We start from the raw sequence: 19,332 nt of genomic DNA on the forward strand, positions 1-19,332 counted from the left end.
GACAAACACACACACACAAACATATACACACACACTTATATATATATATACATATATACGACAGGCTTCTTTCTGTTTCCGTCTACCAAATCCACTCACAAGGCATTGGTCGGCCCGAGGCTATAGCAGAAGACACTTGCCCAAGATGCCACGCAGTGGGACTGAACCCGGAACCATGTGGTTGGTTAGCAAGCTACTTACCACACAGCCACTCCTGCGCCTATTTGCTGTATTTTAGAACGTATTTCTTTTCTTAACATTTGTTTTATTGGCGTACCACAAAGTATGCAGATACCATCAGGAAAATAATTTTTTTAATTTGAAATTGAAAATGCAGGCATTCCACTGGATGTTTACATCTTGATCTATTTCTCATTCAGCTCTGAAATAAATAAGCTTTGGCTGTCTTGGTTTAGATGATGTTCAGTTCACGACTACAAGGTTCTAGGGTTAGTTGTACTGCATGGCACCTTAGGCATGTGTCTTCTGCTTTAGCCCATAGTAGATGGAAATAGTATGAAGCACATCATCATCATCATCATCATCATCATCATCACAACCACCACCACCACCACCACCACCATCATCATCATCATCACCACCACCACCACCACCACCACCACCACCACCACCATCATCATCATCATCACCACCACCACCACCACCACCACCACCACCACCACCACCACCACCACCACCATCATCATCATCACCACCACCACCACCACCACCAACACCACCATCATCATCATCATCATCATCATCATCATCATCATCATCACCACCACCACCACCACCACCATCATCACCACCACCACCACCACCACCACCACCATCATCACCACCACCACCACCACCACCACCACCACCACCATCATCATCGTCATCATCGTCATCATCGTCATCATCGTCATCATCGTCATCATCATCATCATCACCATCATCATCATCATCATCATCATCATCATCATCGTTTAACATCCGTTTTCCGTGCTAGCATGGGTCGGATGGTTCGACCGGGGTCTGGGAAGCCAGGAGGCTGCACCAGGCTCCAGTCTGATCTGGCAGCGTTTCTACAGCTGGATGCCCTTCCTAATGCCAACCACTCCATGAGTGTAGTGGGTGCTTTTTTACGTGCCACCGGCACAGGTGCCAGAGTAGGCTAGCAGCGGCCACAATCTGTTGGTGCTTTTTATGTGCCACCGGCACAGAAGCCAGTCAATGTGGCACTGGCATCAGCCATTAGATTGAGAGGAACTTCCTAAGAAAGCAAGTGACTCATTTCATTTGGTCCATTTCTGAGTGAGATTGGCTACCCTGCTCTTCACCTCATTCCAATTCTTCTCCACCTGGAAATCTCGACCAAACCACACCACAAGCAATTTAACCACACCCTCGTTATTTGATGGCATGAACCTGCCTCTTCAGGTGATGAATCACAAGCTCTTTGACTTTTCTTGGTTAATTCTTACTCCTGTTACTACCTCGTCGTATTAATGTAGACCAGTTTCAGCCAGGTCTACATGCTCAGTGTTGGAGAATATGATGGTGACATTGTCTGCATATGCTGACATGGTTCTCCCATGTCCTAGTTCATGTGGGATGCCTCTCAACGCTTCCATTTTCTGTAGTACCGGCTCTAGAGTCAGAGGAGATAAGAGCAGGGATGTGTTTGTGAATTGTTTTTCCCACTTTCATCATATCTGCCAGAGGAGATAAGAGCAGGTGGTACTGGCTGATAAGAGCAGGCGAGCTGATAAGAGCAGAAACGTTAGCATGCCGGGCGAAATGCTTAGCAGTATTTCGTCTGCCGCTACGTTCTGAGTTCAAATTCCGCTGAGGTCGACTTTGCCTTTCATCCTTTCGGGGTCGATTAAATAAGTACCAGTTACGCACTGGGGTCGATATAATCGACTTAATCCGTTTGTCTGTCCTTGTTTGTCCTCTCTGTGTTTAGCCCCTTGTGGGTAGTAAAGAAATAGGTACTGGTTAGCTATTGTTGAGGGATGTGTAAGTGAATTGTTTTTCCTACCTTCATCACATCTGCCAAGTTTTTGTATTGGTGTGATTTTTTTTAGATCTGATGATTTTTTGCCATTTAGGCTCTTCATTGTCCCTTTCATTATAGGACACAGCTGAGTGGTCCAAAAAAGGATGGGTATGTCTTGAGGTGATTTTCTGTTGTTCTGTTAATAAAGTTGCTGTTGCTTTGGAGGTTTCTAATTCCGTTGTTGTGGTGGTGGTGGTGGTGGTGACTGGATAGTGAAAAGTGTATTTTTAAAAAATTGAACTAAGTTTTTTATAGGAAGCACTCCGTCGGTTATGACGATGAGGGTTCCGGTTGATCCGAATCAACGGAACAGCCTGCTTGTGAAATTAACGTGTAAGTGGCTGAGCACTCCACAGATACGTGTACCCTTAACGTAGTTCTCGGGATATTCAGCGTGACACAGAGAGTGACAAGGCCGGCCTTTGAAATACAGGTACAACAACAGAAACAGGAAGTAAGAGTGAGAGAAAGTTGTGGTGAAAGAGTACAGCAGGGATCACCACCATCCCTGCCGAAGCCTCGTGGAGCTTTAGGTGTTTTCGCTCAATAAACACTCACAACGCCCGGTCTGGGAATCGAAACCGCAATCCTATGACCGCGAGTCCACTGCCCTAACCACTGGGCCATTGCGCCTCAGAGTTTTTTATATCACCTATCACTTAATGCATGCGCATAAGTGCAATTCCGTGAAACATTCACGCTTATTTACATGGTAGATATATGCAATTTAACTAAAGATTGTATCATATGTACGAGATATTTTTTGTTTTTTGTTTATGAGAAAAATATAAAAATATTTTATTAAGTCTATAAAATTGAGCGTAAAGTTTATAAAGTACATTAAGTAATCATTGTATTCCAATTTCTTTCATTTTTCAATGAATAGCAGATGAGAGACTATCTTTCCATATAAACACAGCACAAGCTAAGCTTTCAGGTTTTTTCGGATAAAGGTTTCAGAAATAACCCAATAGGTTTACCATTAATTCTGTGAAATATTCATGGGCCCTGCTAGTGTATATAATTTGGACAACACTAGCTCAGGTGTTACCAGAACCTAGCACTTACTAACAGAAACAGTGTGTGTGTGTGTGTGAGCAAGGCATCTGACTGTTGTAAATATCTGTCTCAACAAAATTCCTTCCAATCCATGCAAATATGGTAGACATAAAAACAATGATGATGATGGTATTGATATATTCACACACACAAGTGAGTATGTTTGTGTGTGTGTGTGTGTGTGTGTGTATCATCAACAGGTGAGATTGAGAGAATCCCAGTACAGAAAACACCTAGTAGTGCTCAAATAATTTGAACTTACACTTTGACCAAAAGTAAGCCATTGTACTTAGCCTTTGTCGACCTGGAGAAAGCTTTCAACAGAGTTCCTTGCTCTGTTATATGGTGGTCTCTAAGGAAGTTAGGTGTAGAAGAGTGGCTGGTTAGAGCTGTCCAAGCCATGTACAGTGGTGCTGTCAGTAAGGTGAAAGTTGGCCATGAATACAGTGATAAATTTTGCATTCGGGTAAGGGTTCACCAGGGCTCAGTTCTCAGCCCACTCTTATTCATTATAGTCCTCCAGGTCATAACAGAGGAATTCAAAACTGGGTGACCATGGGAACTACTATATGCTGATGACCTTGCTCCAACTTATATATATAACATCTCCAACTTATATATATAATATATATATTATATATATATCCACACATATATATATATATATATATATAATATAATAAACAATTATTGTTTATTTCTCTATATTTGCTTAGTGAGACAAATGCATATAAAAATGTCACATAGTTCTTATTCCAATTATTGGATGAGTTGATCTTTAATTTTTAGTAAATGGATGCAAATATCAAACAAACAAAATTCAACGCTGATTGAAAACTTAGGGTCTATATATATTCATGTAATACATGCACACAAATAAAAATGTAAAAATATGTATTATACATATTTATGCCATGTAGTGGGATTTTCTTTGTTTTTTAATTGGGAAAAAGGTGGTTTGCCCCCCCCTCTCATTCCTGGAAAAATGTGGGGTCTTATCCCCTGGTACCCAGCTGAAACAAGGCCCTTGTGCATGTAATACATATACATATACATACATATATATATATATAATATATATATATATATATATATATATAGATATATATATATACATACATACATCCATCCATACATACGTGTCGGTGGCACGTAAAAGCACCATCCGTTCGCGTCCATTGCCAGCCTCGCTGGCCCCCGTGCCGGTGACACGTAAAAGCACCGTCCGCTCGTGGCTGTTTGCCAGCTCTGTCTGGCAACCGTGTTGGTGGCACGTAAAAGCACCATCCGTTCGCGTCCGTTGCCAGCCTCGGCTGGCCCCCGTGCCGGTGACACGTAAAAGCACCGTCCGCTCGTGGCCGTTTGCCAGCTCTGTCTGGCAACCGTGTTGGTGGCACGTAAAAGCACCATCCGTTCGCGTCCGTTGCCAGCCTCGGCTGGCCCCGTGCCGGTGACACGTAAAAGTACCATCCGTTCGTGGCCGTTCGCCAGCTCTGTCTGGCACCTGTGCAGGTGGCACGTAAAAAACACCCACTACACTCGCGGAGTGGTTGGCGTTAGGAAGGGCATCCAGCCGTAGAAACACTGCCAGATCTGACTGGGCCTGACGAAGCCTTCCAGCTTCACAGACCCCAGTTGACCCGTCCAACCCATGCTAGCATAGAAAGCGGACGCTAAACGATGATGATGATGATGATGATGATATATATCACTTTGATCACTTTGACCGACCAGTCCGTCAGGCGTCCATTTGACACCGCTGGTCACAGCACGCTGTCCACTCCTCTCTGGATCGCGCCTTTCTCATCCACGTGACCCAATCGTCCTCTTGAAATCGTCACTCCACCGTCGTGGAGATCTTCCGGGTGGTCTTTTCCACTCATATATAATATATAATATATATATATTATATATATATATATATATATATATATATATGTATATTTTAAGTGTATAATTATAAAATATAAATATTTTCAGTGTCGAAGGTGTTTATAAGCCATTTAAAAACACAAAAAGAAACATTAGATTCACTTCAACATTTAAATTTAATTTGTCAAAATATTTCCGTCCCTTTGAAACCCTGACCTGTTCACTGACAAAATTCTGTGCTGCATCACTTAAAAATATAATTATTATTATTAAGGGTGCTGGAATGCCAGCGCCTATACGCTAGAAATAGATGTCAGATACCTACATCCACTCTAAATTTGTTCTCTTATTTATAACCCTAGGTCGAATGCAAGGTAAATGAGCAAGAAAATTTACAAAATTTTGAAAGTCTTCTTGCATTCAACCTGGGGTTATAAACAGAGAACAAATTTGAGTGGATTGTAGGTATTTGACATCTAATTTAGCATATAGGCGCTGGCATTCCAGTGCTTAATTATAATTATATTTTTATAATTATATACTTAAAAATTAATTTTACCAATATGGTCATTTTTTATAAGCTAGCCACTGATATAACCATTTTAATGATTATATCAGTGACTAGCGTATAAAATGTGACCTTATTGGTAAAATTATGTATGTATATATAATATATATATATATATATAAAACTAAAAATAAGGGTGTCTGAGAGACACCACCATGCCGAAATAGCAGTCAAATCCCTGACTCTAAAAGCCACTTTAAATGTTCATATCACACTATGAGATAAGACAGAGGGACGGTCTATTTTGTCCCTCTGTCTTATCTCATGTTGCGATATGAACATTTCAGGTGGTTTTTAGAGTCAGGGATTTGACTGCTATTTCGACATGGTGGTGTCTCTCAGACACCCTTATTTTTAGTTGTAAAAAATTATTACCTTTGTATGGTATTTATTACCATGCTGGCCACCTGATAATATCGATATTTAAATATCGATATTATCCATATATATATATAGGAATAAAATTTATAGGAGTGGCTGTGTGGTAAGTAGCTTGCTAACCAACCACTGGTTCTGGTTCAGTCCCACTGCGTGGCATCTTGGGCAAGTGTCTTCTGCTATAGCCCCGGGCCGACCAATGCCTTGTGAGTGGATTTGTAGACGGAACTGAAAGAAGCCTGTCGTATATATGTATATATATATATGTATGTGTGTGTTTGTCCCCCTAGCATTGCTTGACAACCGATGCTAGTGTGTTTGCGTCCCCCTCACTTAGCGGTTCGGCAAAGGAGACTGATAGAATAAGTACTGGACTTACAAAGAATAAGTCCCGGGGTCGATTTCCTCGACTAAAGGCGGTGCTCCAGCATGGCCGCAGTCAAATGACTGAAACAAGTAAAAGAGTAAAAGAGTAAAAGAGAGTAAACAAGAATGTGAAATACACAAAGGCACGAACACAGAAAACAGATGGGTCATTCGAAGCCTTTAATCTTCAGTCAGAAACTGGATCATCATAGCAAATTTCGGCTGATTAATTCTGATATTTGCTCCAATATCCAGAACGTAATTTATAAATGTACAATAATAACTACAATTAGTAATTTTATATACATTTGTTGTTCGATTAGTATGAAACAAAGTCTGTACAACCCCATGGCCTCTTTTAAACTTAAACATAAGGCGAATTGTACGTCATTATCCAGTAAGATTTGGGAATTGAAGGAAAGCAGAATTGGGTTAAGCCTTAAGAAGGAAATAATAAGAAAAGCACAGCCTTATAGAAATAGTAGATATAGATGTGAGCTGTGCTCTATGGAAACATGAAAATCTAAAGCATAAAGATAAGGTCAACTTGATTAATAATAGATTAGACCTTAGGGTGTCATGGGTACATAGTGTCACCTGTACTTTTAAATATTTTCATAAGTAGCACTTTATAGGTCTTGTGATTCAACTGATTTTGATGGAAACTTTTAATATATTTAGCCTGAAATTAAAGCACATTGCATATATTACAATATAATAAAAGCTATATAGTATATTTAGTTAGTGTGCTAAACAAAGTTAGTATACTATCCATATGAATTTTCCTGCCTAGTTGATCAGATTTCATCATGGTTTTAGTAATTACTTTATTTATCCCTTTCTTAAAGTGTTCCACCCTCCTGATCTTAGTATTTATAAGGACCTTTATGTAAGTAGCCCTTTTAATTAAGTACCCCTAAGAAACTATAATATCATGTATGGATTAACACTAAAAACTTTTAAAACCTATAATATACCTCTTAGTTTATATTTAGTATATAATTAGCAAGTCCTATAACATCAATATTCCATTAGTTAATACCAGGTATCAGTCTTTATAGATACAAGCTAAATAAGTAAATAAACAATTTTTAGTTTAAATACTTGAATTATTATATATTTTAGGAGTGGCTGTGTGGTAAGTAGCTTGCTTACCAAACTCATAGTTCAGGGTTCAGTCCCACTACGTGGCAAGTGTCTTCTACTATAGCCTCGGGCCGACCAAAGGCTTGTGAGTGGATTTGATAGACGGAAACTGAAAGAAGCCCGTTGTATATATGTATATATATGCATGTGTGTGTATGTGTTTGTGTGTCTGTGTTTGTCCCCCCACCATTGCTTGACAACCGATGGTGGTGTGTTTACGTCGCCGTAACTTAGCGGTTCAGCAAAAGAGACTGATAGAATAAGTACTAGGCTTACAAAGAATAAGTCCTGGGGTCGATTTGCTCGACTAAAGGTGGTGCTCCAGCATGGCCACAGTCAAATGACTGAAAACAAGTAAAAGAGAGAGTATACTTCATCATGGTTTTAGTGATTAAGCTATTTTATTCTTTTTCTATGGTGTTCTACCCTACCTGATCATTTTATTATTTTATAATAGTTTTTAGGAAATAATCCTAATTTTTGTACCCCTAGAAATTCATACTTAGCTTATATATAACAATACCGGTATCTTCACAACTTAAAATAAACTGCTTAGATTATAATTTAATTAATATATAGTTAGCATGTTCTTTTGCCTCAGTACTCCTTTATTAAATACCAGTAAATGCTAATGATCAGTCTTCATAGATACCATCTAATAAGTTAATATTTAAGTATATAATATATCATCATGATCATCGTTTAACGTCCGTTCTCCATGCTAGCAGGGGTTGGACGGTTCGACCAGGATCTGGGAAACCAGAAGGCTGCACCAGGCTCCAGTCTGATCTGGCAGTGTTTCTACAGCTGGATGCTCTTCCTAACACCAGATGTCCTTCCTAACGCCTATATATAAATATTAAACTATTTCTATGTAATTTCTTTTCCTACCTCTATGGTGGTAAAATTTGGTATATACTCAAAAGTATTGAAAGATTTTTTTATCCTTTTGTTATAATATTCTTCTTAATCTTCTTGATAACCCTAAATTTTAACTTTATACAATATAGCAATATTGTTTAAAGTATGCAACTATAGTACCCCATGATAACATTTCCTCTGGGTGGCGGGGTTGGGGAGAAAGATGAATGATTTTAAATAAATATATCTTAATTGTTGTGCGAGAAAGTATATATAGGAGCAGGAGTGGCTGTGTGGTAAGTAGCTTGCTAACCAACCACATGGTTGCGGGTTCAGTCCCACTGCGTGGCGTCTTGGGCAAATGTCTTCTGCTATAGCCCCGGGCCGACCAATGCCTTGTGAGTGGATTTGGTAGACGGAAACATATATATATATATATGTGTGTGTGTGTTTGTGTGTCTGTGTTTGTTCCCCTAGCATTGCTTGACAACCGATGCTGGTGTGTTACGTCCCCGTCACTTAGCGGTTCGGCAAAAAGAGACCGATAGAATAAGTACTGGGCTTACAAAGAATAAGTCTCGGGGCCGAGTTGCTCGACTAAAGGCGGTGCTCCAGCATGGCCGCAGTGAAATGACTGAAACAAGTAAAAGAGTAAACGAGTAAAAGAGAATATTCTGACGTTAAAAACATTCTAAATTTATAGACTATATCTCGTGTGTTTAAGAAAAAACAAAAGCATTTTACAGAAATAAATTTCCCAGAGTGTGAATTACATGGTTTGTTATTAAATATCCCCCCCTCCCCGCCCCCAACCTTTTTCTGAACCAGAATAAGGGATTTGCAGCATATTAGGAGGTCAGGATATTTGATTCCACACAAAAAATCCAGGTTTTTTTTGTCTTGGTGAAAATCGTACGGGTATTAATATAAAAATTTACCAGATAGAGAGGGTATAACTTTACCAGTTTGACTAATTAGCAATTTTAGGAAAGACTTCCACCTGTCCTCACCCCATTTTCTCTCAAATTTGTTTATTTTTGTAATTTTTTCTTTTGCCAAAAATCCCCGTTTTAAGATAGGGAGGTTCCGGAATATTGCCAAAAATCCCCACCCCCCAACTTCTTCAGTTTTGACTTTTTTCCGCAACACTAGCCCTAAAACCCTAATTCTAACCCTAACCCTAATCCTAAAACCGTAACCGTAAGTACAGAAATATTTTTCCGCATATTTAAAAAAAAAAATTCTTAAAAAAAAATTTCACGAAGATTTTTGGAAATTTTTTCCAGAATCATAATCTCCGTATTTCCCCGCATATTTTGAAAAAAAAATGTGAAAAAAGTTAAAAATGAAGGAAATGGGTGTGGGTGGTGGTGGTAATTTAGAAATGTTGATTTTTGCCAATTTTTTTGCAGATTCGTATTCCCCGTAGCCGAAAAGGACGGGGAGGGAGTGTTGTGTCGAAAAAAAAAATTTTTAAAGGGTGGTTTTTGGTGGTGGGACGGGCGGAAGTTTTGCCCAATTTTACGTTTATAACACGTATGTATTTGATGCCTATATAATGGAAAACCACATTAAACTCCAAATCCCAAACCTAAGAAAACACAAACATGAGCGAAAAAAGGAAGATAGAAAGAAAGAAAAAAGAGAAAAAAAACAATAATTCAACACGAAGTGCATCAGATTCAGTGGAACCTACTGAAGCATGCCAACACGCTCGTGGTATTATCACGGGCGATGGTGTGGCTGAGGTATTTGAACAGCCAAGCATCCTTACCTAACACTTCGGTAAGGCCGGGTCTCTACCGCATACATATCGTACAGATTTCATGCGTTTTTAAAGTTTATTACATTGTAAAAATCTATCGAATATTTTATGTGGCTGTGTGGTAAGTAGCTTGCTAACCAACCACATGGTTCCGGGTTCAGTCCCACTGCGTGGCATCTTGGGCAAGTGTCTTCTGCTATAGCCCCGGGCCGACCAATGCCTTGTGAGTGGATTTGGTAGACGGAAACTGAAAGAAGCCTGTCGTATATATGTATATGTATGTATGTGTGTGTGTGTTTGTGTGTCTGTGTTTGTCCCCCTAACATTGCTTGACAGCCGATGCTGGTGTGTTTACGTCGCCGTCACTTAGCGGTTCGGCAAAAGGAGATCGATAGAATAAGTACTGGGCTTACAAAGAATAAGTCCCGGGGTCGATTTGCTCGACTAAAGGCGGTGCTCCAGCATGGCCGCAGTCAAATGACTGAAACAAGTAAAAGAGTAAAGAGTATAAAGTAAAAGGAATATCAAGAATTGTTTTCTGAATCACTTTCACTCGCACTAGACTCCAGTACACCGGATCTTTTCGGTTTGAAGGGCAGTTTTTTTCTAGCGGTGTCATATGAAATTGTCACCCATAATTATGACCCTAGTATCGATCTATTTGCATTTCAATCTGTTTTAGGGTTAGGGTTAGGGTATCTTTTTTTACCTTCAGAAATGTAAATAAACCCAATCTGTTTCTTAAACGAGGGACATATTCATACGGCACAGAATGTTTTCACCTCAATAGACGTCACTGATTAGTTGAAATTGCAGAAATTGAAGAAAAAAACACAACAAATATCTTACAAACTATTGAATTTTCTCAATAAAGCCAAGAGAAAAAGATATTTTATAAACACATTCTACCAGTATACGAAGTTTAAAAGTGTTTAGTTACGTGGAAATTATTTGAAAAAACTGCCGTTCAAACCGAAAAGATCCCGTACACCATCACTTCTAGACGCGATCGCCGATTTACAAGCACGCGCAGACAGACTTGTAGATTAGTCTTGAGTTGTTTGCTTAAGAGAAGCTTTTTCTTTTCGCTCTGTAAATTTCTCTGTAACACGCAGAAGCTTTTGCGCTTCGTTCAAAATTTGGATCTTGTGTTTGAAAAATAAAACTCGTAAACTCGGAGTCTCATAAAATGGATCCTCGTAAAGCGAGATATTACTGTATATGTTATATGTAGGACATTCTTTCGGTACTACTTGAGAACAGTGGTCCCGGTGCGCGGTCTCCCGTATCCGCGCTAGCTACTCGATCCTACAACGACTACCTAGCAAAGTAAATAAAACACAAAATAAATACTAGAGACGAAAGATCGCCAATTTTTTTACACAAAGCAAATGATTTTTGTTAAATAAAGTAAATAAAACACAAAAAAACAAAGTAAATAATTTTCTAAACAAAGCAAATAACACACAAAAACACAAAGTAAGGATCGACTAGTCATGACTAGCTAGCGCCGATGTGTGACTACGAGAGTGCGCGCACCGGGACCATTCTTCTTAAGTTGTACCCATTGCTGGCATATAATTTCGTTATATCTATACTCCACAACCCACGGAAATTAGCCCAAGTGAAATGTTTTGATTTTTGTCGAGTTATATCGAAGGAATACCTATATGTATATATATATATTTGCGTATGTTGATATTCGGATATTTAGTCTGCGTAGCGTGGCTTTCGGACAATGTATTTACACCAGCGAACACTCACACAATTAAAGTAGTAAAACAGTTAAAAGGAAATAGGAAGGTTGAAAAAAAAAGGAAGTAAGTAGATAAAAAAAAAGGGTTATCAATGCCCAGCATTGTAAATGAAGACCTTTTAATAAGCAATTAAGCGAATAAACATCCCTCAAGTGTAAAGTGCGCTGTCTTATGTAACGATATGCAAATATCCAATTAGCCAATCAGGAATCCGCTTACTCACATTAATGAGAATAAAGTAGACAAATTTCGCTTTCAATAACCAGGTTGGGGATATAGCTCAGTGGTAGAGCATTCGACTGCAGATCGAGAGGTCCCCGGTTCGAACCCGGGTGTCCCCTTGTTTTTTTTTTTCCATTTTATTTTAAATTTGCGAAAATAATGTATTTTAAATGGAAGAAAATTGAGTTAGCTTTCAAGCTTGGGGATATAGCTCAGTGGTAGAGCATTCGACTGCAGATCGAGAGGTCCCCGGTTCGAACCCGGGTGTCCCCTTCATTTTTTTTTTTTCATTTTATTTTAAATTTGCAAAAATAATGTATTTTAAATGGAAGAAGAAAATTGGCGTAACGGTTAAGTTTGGGGATATAGCTCAGTGGTAGAGCATTCGACTGCAGATCGAGAGGTCCCCGGTTCGAACCCGGTGTCCCCTTGTTTTTTTTTTTTTCCATTTTATTTTAAATTTGCGAAAGTAATGTATTTTAAATGGAAGAAAATTGAGCTAGCTTTCAAGCTTGGGGATATAGCTCAGTGGTAGAGCATTCGACTGCAGATCGAGAGGTCCCCGGTTCGAACCCGGGTGTCCCCTTGTTTTTTTTTTTTTCCATTTTATTTTAAATTTGCGAAAGTAATGTATTTTAAATGGAAGAAAATTGAGCTAGCTTTCAAGCTTGGGGATATAGCTCAGTGGTAGAGCATTCGACTGCAGATCGAGAGGTCCCCGGTTCGAACCCGGGTGTCCCCTTGTTTTTTGTTTTTTCCATTTTATTTTAAATTTGCAAAAATAATGTATTTTAAATGGAAGATAATTGAGTTAGCTTCAAGCTTGGGGATATAGCTCAGTGGTAGAGCATTCGACTGCAGATCGAGAGGTCCCCGGTTCGAACCCGGGTGTCCCCTTGTTTTTTGTTTTTTCCATTTTATTTTAAATTTGCAAAAATAATGTATTTTAAATTTGCAAAAATAATGTATTTTAAATGGAAGAAAATTGAGGTATCTCCCAACCTTGGGGATATAGCTCAGTGGTAGAGCATTCGACTGCAGATCGAGAGGTCCCCAGTTCGAACCCGGGTGTCCCCTTGCTTTTTTTTTCTTCCATTTTATTTTAAATTTGCGAGAATAATGTTTTTGAAAAGGAAGAAAATTGGCGTAACTGTCAAGCTTGGGGATATAGCTCAGTGGTAGAGCATTCGACTGCAGATCGAGAGGTCCCCGGTTCGAACCCGGGTGTCCCCTTGTTTTTTGTTTTTTCCATTTTATTTTAATTTGCGAAAATAATGTATATTAAATGGAAGAAAATTAATGTAGTGCTCAAGCTTGGGGATATAGCTCAGTGGTAGAGCATTCGACTGCAGATCGAGAGGTCCCCGGTTCGAACCCGGGTGTCCCCTTGTTTTTTTTTTTTCCATTTTATTTTAAATTTGCGAAAATAATGTTTTTGAAAAGGAAGAAAATTGGCGTAACTGTCAAGCTTGGGGATATAGCTCAGTGGTAGAGCATTCGACTGCAGATCGAGAGGTCCCCGGTTCGAACCCGGGTGTCCCCTTCATTTTTTTTTTTTCCATTTTATTTTAAATTTGCAAAAATAATGTATTTTAAATGGAAGAAAATTGGCGTAACGGTTAAGTTTGGGGATATAGCTCAGTGGTAGAGCATTCGACTGCAGATCGAGAGGTCCCCGGTTCGAACCCGGGTGTCCCCTTGTTTTTTTTTTTTTCCATTTTATTTTAAATTTGCGAAAGTAATGTATTTTAAATGGAAGAAAATTGAGCTAGCTTTCAAGCTTGGGGATATAGCTCAGTGGTAGAGCATTCGACTGCAGATCGAGAGGTCCCCGGTTCGAACCCGGGTTTCCCCTTGTTTTTTTTTTTTTTTTTTTTTTAAAATTTGCGAAAATAATTTTTTTAAAAGGAAGAAAATTGGCGTAACGGTTAAGTTTGGGGATATAGCTCAGTGGTAGAGCATTCGACTGCAGATCGAGAGGTCCCCGGTTCGAACCCGGGTGTCCCCTTGTTTTTTTTTTTTTTTCATTTTATTTTAAATTTGCGAAAATAATGTTTTTGAAAAGGAAGAAAATTGGCGTAACTGTCAAGCTTGGGCATATAGCTCAGTGGTAGAGCATTCGACTGCAGATCGAGAGGTCCCCGGTTCGAACCCGGTGTCCCCTTCAGTTTTTTTTTTTCCATTTTATTTAAAATTTGCGAAAATAATTTTTTTTAAAAGGAAGAAAATTGGCGTAACGGTTAAGTTTGGTGATATAGCTCAGTGGTAGAGCATTCGACTGCAGATCGAGAGGTCCCCGGTTCGAACCCGGGTGTCCCCTTGTTTTTTTTTTTTCCATTTTGTTGTAAATTTGCGAAAATAATATATTTAAAATGCTCTACCACTGAGCTATATCCACTTTTAAACTTGCGAAAATAATATATGGAATAAAATTGGCGTAACGGTTAAGTTTGGGGATATAGCTCAGTGGTAGAGCATTCGACTGTAGATCGAGAGGTGCCCCCGGTTCGAACCCGGGTGTCCCCTTCTATTTTTTCGAAAGTTTTAATTTCACATTATAATTACCCATTTGCTTACCAATATTTGTATTATTTTTTTGTGTATTCGTTATTGTTTCTAATAGTATTCTCTCGCTCAGTAAATAAACTTGGGGAAAATATACAGAAACGGGCCCCAGCCCGAACTTTCTGAAAACAATGTTTTTTAGTGAAAATTTTCACAAGTTCCTTTCAGATGGTGTAGATAGCGATTATATCGGAATGTACAAAAAGAAAAAAGAAAAATAAAAATAAAAAAAAAGAAACCTCAGAGGTGGTGGCGGGGGAGTTTCCGATAATTCACGCGTCTTCAGTTTTGCTTCCTCGTAACTTTTTAAAAAAATGGATATTTTTTAATGAAAATTTTCAAATACATTTCAGATGCTGTAGATTATGATTATTTCGGAATTTAATTTGAAAATGAATAATTAAATGTGGATTCGAGCAGATATTTCATGCATATCGATTTTGTTTTGATGACGTATGTTACAATTATGTTGAAAAAAAAAAAAAAAAAAAAAATTAGGCGTGATGAGGCATACGAAATGCAGAAGTAATTCCTGATTTCTCGTTATTTTTTGCCACTCCTTGTTTGAAACCATTACTTTGATTCATCATTTTGTACCGTTGGAATAAAAACTGATCAGCATTGTTGTTGTTGAAGTCAAGAGTTTAAAATATAGGTAACAATGATTTGTTTCCTCAACTTTGGTTCGATTGTAATTGAGGTTGCTGGTAAATTACATTTGGATAATTTTGGATTCCAAATCAATTTTCCCCACATTACAAATTAAAAAAAAAAACCCAGAGGGAGCGTGAGTCCTAAAGTGGGGCAAAATGAGTAACGCTTAATTTCAACAAATTTTTTCTCTTTAACAGCATGGTGCGTAAATATATCAAGAAGACAGCGACTCCAGCAGACGGAGAAGAAACCACCGAGAGAGAATATTTTTGAGTTTTTAGATTTAGTCGACTTTCGTAAATTCCATTTCATGCGTCATTTTTCCAAGATTCTCTTTCATTTGACCTAAATATTAAAATTTTTTGTTGTACTCTGATGTCTTTGGATCGATATTGAAGTGTATGAGTCTTTTTTCAAATGTAATTCTGGGGAATTGAAGAGACAAACTAACCTTATTTTGCCTTAATCATTTTGTACCAGCTAAATTTGTTTTGCATGTTCAAAGAGAACGGAGATAATTTCCTGAAATAGTGTTCTGAATATGTTAGTGTTTTTAATACATTTAGAGAATATTATTCGCTTAGCTGTTTATATGGTTTTTGTAACATAGTGAACATAAGTATGTGAAGGCACATGGCCCAGTAGTTAGAGTGTAGAGTTTATAATCGTGAGGTTGTGAGCTCGAATCCCGGACCGGGCTGCGTGTTGTGTTCTTGAGCAAGACACTTTATTTCACGTTGCTCCAGTTCACTCAGCTGTAGAATTGAGTTGCGACGTCACAAGTGCCAAGCTGTAGCGGCGTGAGGACTGCTGGTCTTCCATAAACAACCTTGCCCGGACTTTTGCTTGGGAGGGTAACTTTCTAGGTGCAATCCCATGGTCTGTGTCGTGACCGAAGGGGGTCTCAATAAGTAAAAACAATTTTTTTCCTTATTTTTTTTCCCTTAAAGCCAAAATGCAGTAAATATTACTCGTTGTATCCTACTCCCATTTTGTGATCCACGTGATGTGATCTCTGCTATTTCTAACATACTAAACGACCATGTAGCGATTGGATTTCTTTTAAATTTGTTTAAAAGAGAAATAATTGAGACTGCGATAAAATAATAAAAGAAATATGGGTTAATATAAAGATTCGCACCCGGGAACAAAAGCAAAAATGAACCAGCCTGGGGTGGGGTGTTAACAAGTGTGTGAAAAACGAATATTAGAAAAAAAAAGCGCGCTAACGACCCTGGAGGGTGGGGAGGGGACTTTCGGAAAACTCACAAGATTAGATTTTTCCGTCATAACTTCCGGTAGAATAGATATATATTGATTTTTTTTTCGGAATCCCACGTTTTTGGTTATGGAGAATACGATTCGGAAAATTTCTTTTTCAAAAAATCGTATTTTCAAAATTTCAAGCTCCTCTCCTCATTTTCCACTTTTCCCGGATTTTCTTTCTTATTTTCTTTTTGCGAAATGCATAGAAAAATACGAAGATTACGATTCTGAAAATATTTGTAAAATTTGAATTTTTCAAATAAATAAATAAAAATATATATATATATATATATATATATATATATATATATATATGTGTGTGTGTGTGTGTGTGTATATATATATATATATTATATATATATATATATATGTGTGTGTGTGGTGTGTGTGTATATATATATATATATATATATATATATATATATATATATATATAAAATACAAAATGGGACAAAAAAGCAAAACATCCAAATAGAACCGTTGTGCCTTGCCCCGGGGTGAGGCTGACCAAGCTGGAACGGATCCGTTTCCGGTTTTTATATGGAATGGGAAACCATCCGCTGTCAGAAACCGTTAAAGGGTGAGTTAGAGATGTCTTGTCTGATGATGCGCATGTATGCGCTGAGGCTGAGACACCTCTGGCTCTACCTGGATGGTGAACAATGTGTGGTCACCGCATGTCAAGTTCTTGCCACAATTGACGACCCTGCGGGATGTAGGCGCATGGATCACGCGGAGACCGAAAACAAGCGAATGGTAGAGGGAGTGCAGACATGCACTTGCTCTGTTCTCCCGAGCGAGCAATACCAGCAGCGGAACTACCACTGCGGATTTTTAGTTCGACGACGTTCTCGGGGAGGCTCTAGGCTTCGATGAGGAACAGCTTATCAACCTGTTCGGAAGAACATTCGGGCCGAGTTATCTGGACAACTTCCAGAAATCCCTGGCCTGGTTGTGCTACCGATCGGCCTTGCATGTTCGAGAGAGGTAGTCAAGGCATGGTGCTGGTACCCCACCCACATGCCCGAGGTGCGGGCGTGTTAGTAAAGAAAAGGAAAATTCTTTGGACCGGCATTGTTGGTGACATAAGGTGTGTGGCAGAGAGTTCGACTGCAGATCGAGAGGTCCCTGGTTTTAATCCGAGTGTACCCTCCAGTCTGATTCTAACAATATTTGATATTGATTTTCCAGAAAATATCCGATTTTAATAGCACATTATTAGTAAAGAAGAGAAAAATTGATCGAACAGGTATTGTTGGGGGTATAGCTCAGTGGTAGCGCATTCGACTGCAAATCGAGAGGTCCTAGCTTCGAATCCGAGTGTCCCATCCAGTTTGATTCCCTCAACATATTATTTCAATTATCCGCAAATCATCCATTTTAATGCCGCATTATGAGTAAAGGAGGGGAAAATAGCGTGAACCGGCATTTTTGGGCATATATCTCAGTGGTAGAGCATTCGACTGCCGATCGAAAGGTCTTCGGTTCGAATACCACTGTCCCCTTCACATTGATTCCATTAATATTTTATTTCAATTTTCCGAAAATTATCCGTTTTTAATGTGACACTATGAGTAAAGTGGAACCAAATCGATCGGACCGGCATTGTTGATGATATATGGTGTGTTGTAGAGTGTTCGATAGCAGATCGGGAGTTCCATGGTTCGAATTTGAGTGTGCCCTCCAGTATGATTCTAACAATATTTGATATGGATTTTCCGAAAATATCCGAATTTACGGCACATTATTAGTAAAGAAGAGAAAAATTACTCGAACTGGCATTCTTGGGGATATAGCTCAGTGGTAGAGCATTCGACTACAGATCGACAGGTCCTCGGTTCGAATCCGAGTGTCCCCTCCAGTTTGATTCCACTAATTTTTTATTCCAATTTTCCGAAAATTATTGTTGGTGATATAAGCTCAGGGAGAAAGCATTGGGCAGCAGATTAAGAGTTCCTTGGTTGTAATCCGATTGTCACCCCCCAGTTTGATTTCATCAGTATTTCATTTCAATATTCCGAAAATATCCGATTTTAATGGGACATTATAAGTAAAGAGGAAGAAAATTCCTTGGACCGGAATAGTTGGTGACATAAGGTGTGTGGTAGAGCGCTCGACTACTGATCGAGAGGTCCCTGGATTTAATCCGAGTGTCCCCCTCCAGTTTTGAGTCCAATAAAATTTTATATCGATTTTCCGAAAATATCCGATTTTAATGGCACATTATGAGTCAAGAAAAGAAAAATGGTTCGAATTATCGTTGTTGGGGATATAGCTCAGTGGTAGAGCATTCGACTGCAGATCGAGAGGCCCTCGGTTCGAATCCGAGTGTCCCCTCTAGTTTGATTCCACCAATTTTTTTATTTCAGTTTTCCGAAAATCATCCGTTTTTAATAGCACATTATGAGTAAAGATGAGGAAATTTGCTCGAACCCGACTCGTTGGTAATATAAACTCTGTTGTAGAGCATTCGGTTGTAGATCGAGAGGTTGTCGTTTCGAATCCGAGTGTACCCTCTAGTTTGTTTCCACCAATTTTTTAATTTCAATTTTCCGAAAATTATCCGTTTTTAATAGGACATTATAAGTAAAGATAAGGAAAATTGCTCGAACAGGAATCGTTGGTGATATAAGCTTAGTGACAGTGCATTGGACAGCAGATCCAGTGTAACTATGTCTTAATACAGCACTGCGTATAGATAAACACACAGCTAATCTAGACATACACATAGGATTAATACCGAACCGAATAAACTGTGGTTACACCGTAAAAATGCCACAATAATTGCGGTATTCTTTTTAAG

The 19,332-nt window shown here is 38.7% G+C and overlaps 18 non-coding genes across 18 annotated transcripts; all 18 read left to right on the plus strand.

The window, feature by feature from the left end:
- Positions 1 to 12,091: 12,091 nt before the first annotated feature.
- Positions 12,092 to 12,163, plus strand: Trnac-gca. Its single transcript has one exon. It is a non-coding gene; the product is annotated as a tRNA-Cys (tRNA).
- Positions 12,164 to 12,245: 82 nt separating this feature from the next.
- Positions 12,246 to 12,317, plus strand: Trnac-gca. Its single transcript has one exon. It is a non-coding gene; the product is annotated as a tRNA-Cys (tRNA).
- An 86-nt stretch (positions 12,318 to 12,403) lies between these two features.
- Positions 12,404 to 12,474, plus strand: Trnac-gca. The gene has a single exon. It is a non-coding gene; the product is annotated as a tRNA-Cys (tRNA).
- An 84-nt stretch (positions 12,475 to 12,558) lies between these two features.
- Trnac-gca lies at positions 12,559 to 12,630 on the plus strand. Its single transcript has one exon. It is a non-coding gene; the product is annotated as a tRNA-Cys (tRNA).
- An 84-nt stretch (positions 12,631 to 12,714) lies between these two features.
- Trnac-gca lies at positions 12,715 to 12,786 on the plus strand. The gene has a single exon. It is a non-coding gene; the product is annotated as a tRNA-Cys (tRNA).
- Positions 12,787 to 12,869: 83 nt separating this feature from the next.
- Trnac-gca lies at positions 12,870 to 12,941 on the plus strand. The gene has a single exon. It is a non-coding gene; the product is annotated as a tRNA-Cys (tRNA).
- A 108-nt stretch (positions 12,942 to 13,049) lies between these two features.
- Positions 13,050 to 13,121, plus strand: Trnac-gca. Its single transcript has one exon. It is a non-coding gene; the product is annotated as a tRNA-Cys (tRNA).
- An 84-nt stretch (positions 13,122 to 13,205) lies between these two features.
- Trnac-gca lies at positions 13,206 to 13,277 on the plus strand. The gene has a single exon. It is a non-coding gene; the product is annotated as a tRNA-Cys (tRNA).
- An 83-nt stretch (positions 13,278 to 13,360) lies between these two features.
- On the plus strand, positions 13,361 to 13,432 carry Trnac-gca. Its single transcript has one exon. It is a non-coding gene; the product is annotated as a tRNA-Cys (tRNA).
- An 83-nt stretch (positions 13,433 to 13,515) lies between these two features.
- Trnac-gca lies at positions 13,516 to 13,587 on the plus strand. The gene has a single exon. It is a non-coding gene; the product is annotated as a tRNA-Cys (tRNA).
- An 84-nt stretch (positions 13,588 to 13,671) lies between these two features.
- Positions 13,672 to 13,743, plus strand: Trnac-gca. Its single transcript has one exon. It is a non-coding gene; the product is annotated as a tRNA-Cys (tRNA).
- Positions 13,744 to 13,827: 84 nt separating this feature from the next.
- Positions 13,828 to 13,899, plus strand: Trnac-gca. The gene has a single exon. It is a non-coding gene; the product is annotated as a tRNA-Cys (tRNA).
- Positions 13,900 to 13,980: 81 nt separating this feature from the next.
- Trnac-gca lies at positions 13,981 to 14,052 on the plus strand. The gene has a single exon. It is a non-coding gene; the product is annotated as a tRNA-Cys (tRNA).
- Positions 14,053 to 14,137: 85 nt separating this feature from the next.
- Trnac-gca lies at positions 14,138 to 14,208 on the plus strand. The gene has a single exon. It is a non-coding gene; the product is annotated as a tRNA-Cys (tRNA).
- Positions 14,209 to 14,292: 84 nt separating this feature from the next.
- Positions 14,293 to 14,364, plus strand: Trnac-gca. The gene has a single exon. It is a non-coding gene; the product is annotated as a tRNA-Cys (tRNA).
- Positions 14,365 to 14,496: 132 nt separating this feature from the next.
- Trnay-gua lies at positions 14,497 to 14,570 on the plus strand. The gene has a single exon. It is a non-coding gene; the product is annotated as a tRNA-Tyr (tRNA).
- Positions 14,571 to 18,315: 3,745 nt separating this feature from the next.
- Positions 18,316 to 18,387, plus strand: Trnac-aca. Its single transcript has one exon. It is a non-coding gene; the product is annotated as a tRNA-Cys (tRNA).
- A 407-nt stretch (positions 18,388 to 18,794) lies between these two features.
- On the plus strand, positions 18,795 to 18,866 carry Trnac-gca. The gene has a single exon. It is a non-coding gene; the product is annotated as a tRNA-Cys (tRNA).
- Positions 18,867 to 19,332: the final 466 nt, after the last annotated feature.

The sequence above is a fragment of the Octopus sinensis genome, linkage group LG12 (genome assembly GCF_006345805.1).
Source record: "Octopus sinensis linkage group LG12, ASM634580v1, whole genome shotgun sequence".
NCBI classification, from domain to species: Eukaryota; Metazoa; Mollusca; class Cephalopoda; order Octopoda; family Octopodidae; genus Octopus; species Octopus sinensis.